Consider the following 2,871-nt stretch of genomic DNA (forward strand, 5'->3'; position numbering starts at 1 on the left):
GGCTCACTTGACGGGGGTATGCTGGCTACCAGTCAAATATCGCATACAATTAAAAATACTATTAATCACCTATAAAACCTTAAATGGCCCAGCACCTTCGTATCTTAGAGAATTAATATCAGAATACAATCCAACACGTACACTGCAGTCCCAAATTTCTGGTCTCTTAATTATCCCTAGAATATCAAAAGTGTCTAAGCTCTGAAATGATTTGCCAGCTGATGTTTGTGAATCAGACACAGTCAATCACTTTAAATCTAAAGGGACACTTCACCCATTTGTATTAAGCTTTGTATCTTTAGAACCCCAGTCATGTTTTTGAATGGTCGTGCATCATTTCCTGAGACAGGAGAAATACAGATTTCAGTGTTGCACTTCCTTCTTTTAATGATATAAAAATCATCTTTTTGCATCATTGAAAGAAGGAAGTCCAATATCTTTGTTGAGGGAGTGAGACTACAAACACCCCTTTTTTCAGTCAAATAGGCACCAAATTCGAAATGTATGTTACATTTCCACTACAAATATGTGACCAGTCACGGAAAGTAGGGACACAAGTCGGATCTGGGGCATTTTGAGTTATTCATAGATTCTGAAAGTGTGTAACACATGGAAATCTGATAAGATTTGGAGAAGTTGTGGCCATTTGAATGTAACACATTCAAGAAGGAGAATGCTGAGAAATTTGAGAAAGAAAAAAGTTAACACTTTCCCTTTTCCCTGGCTGGAGAGACAATAGGGCTCATTTACATCTCATTTAGCTAAGCCATACCCCCTGTAAAGCCGTTTTGAGACGATGTTCTAGCATCATATGTAGTATTTTATTACAGAAGTCCGAATGAACAACATGCAAAAATAAACAGGACTTTTACCTTTGTGGGGATCACAAGTCGAATCCAGTCTGTTTCAGATGTGTGAATCATCCAATGATTTTTGTCCACAAATGCGTATAATCCGTGAAATATATAGTCTATTAGTACATCAGATTTCGCATGAACTTCTGGTAATACAATATAATATACAATCTGAGGACTATTCACATCGTAACATGTAAGGGTATATCAGATTACAGTCCGGTATTTGCGTTCCGTTAAACACATGAACCCGCCTTCAAATTTTGTATTTAAAATAGGGTCTCTGTGTAACTTATGAGTTTGACTTCATGCTGCGCTGCAAGACGTCAAAGTACCGCGAGAGCGAGTCGAAATTAAACTACTCCGTAAGATTTCTTGAAGAGCTCTCGCGGTACTTTGACGTCATCCGACTGCGGCGCCCCATAAAGTCAGTGACGCGGCTGACGTAGGATGCGGCTGACTGTTATTTGTTCTGCCCCAGCTTGTTTTATCTTTCTTTTGTTTTGTGCGCCCGAGCTTCATTTACAGTCTGGGGAGACGTACGCTATAAGTTTGAAATAAATAAATAAAACTAAGCAAACATGTCTGAGGAACAGGGCAGCGCGTCACTACAAGTCACGTGACTTCACGCTCGAGCCGGAAGAGAAGACAATGCTGAAAAAAGTCGTAATTCTTGCTATTTTTGGACCAAACTGTATTGTCGATGCTTCACCACATTCTTACTGACCCACTGATGTCACATGGACTACTTTGATAATGTTTTTATTACCTTTCTGGACATGGAAACCGTACATAGATTTTCAATGGAGGAAACAGAAAGCTCTCGGACTAAATCTAAAGTTAAAACATCTTAAACTGTGTTCCGAAGATGAACGGAGGTCTTCCGAGTTTAGAACGACATACGGGTAAGTCATTAATGACATTATTTTCAGTTTTGGGCGAACTATCCTTATTCAGTAGTCACGCTGTTCCCTGTGGGGGTGGAGGCAAAAACACAAGCTTATACAGTATGTAAATATACACACAGACAATGACGCTCCCCGCTGCACGCTAGAATCTCTGAAAAAACAAGCCTATTTCAACCGCAAAATGTACCCTTTTAAGTATACATAAACTGCTATCTCAAACATGGAGAGGCTTCTTCGTGATCTCAACGAACTAACAGATTCTGCAATAAAACAAAAATCACAAATTTTGAAAAAAAAAAACGTTGATTCTCATTTTCTCGAAACTTGTGCTGCCGACTTGTGCCCCTGGTTTCCGTGACGGGTCACATATGAGACACTTTCAATAAAGATTAATGTTTCTACAGGTGAAATGCTCCATTATGGAATAATTCTGGTATTTAACACTTTGAGTCTCATTTCTGGTTTGTTTTGGATGAACTACAGTGATGGACACTGTAATTTTGACAATGGGTCGTGTCTTGAATTTTTTTACTCGTTTAGAAGCGTCTCTTGACTGCTTCAGAATGGAAGTCAAGGGTCATGCACAAACATGTCATTAAAACAACACTTAACGTTCATTTTCAAAACTGTGCTACTCACAGAGTGGTTCGTGGTGTTCGTTGATGATTAAAAACAAGTAGTGTAGCGAAATACAGTTTCTGTCATGTTTTATTTGGCATTTTGTAAAATTCCATTGACTTCTCTTGGAAGACTCATTGCTCACTGATATATCACTCTGCCGCTGGAAATGGAAACGGGGTCTGTTTACATATGGTGTTAGTTTTTTCGCTCGGTTTCCTTTAGAAGGCTAGCATGAGCAGAGCAACTGTGCCCTCGGAGTAGGGCACAAATTTTCCCATATTTTATGGCTCAGTGACCAGCCTTAGGTTTAAAGTTGAGCTCGATTGTGACTGTCTATATGCTAGACACCAAGTTCGTTCAGCGTCCTTGTACGGCAAAGTAGTGGTCCCCATCAAGTGGTCAAGAGTGTGCTAACGCTTCAGACTCAAATATAGAGTGGAAGTATATACGTGGTTCTGAGGTATCTGAAAAAATAGATCCACTATAGC

Source organism: Paramisgurnus dabryanus, chromosome 10, assembly GCF_030506205.2.
Source record: "Paramisgurnus dabryanus chromosome 10, PD_genome_1.1, whole genome shotgun sequence".
Classification (NCBI taxonomy): Eukaryota; Metazoa; Chordata; class Actinopteri; order Cypriniformes; family Cobitidae; genus Paramisgurnus; species Paramisgurnus dabryanus.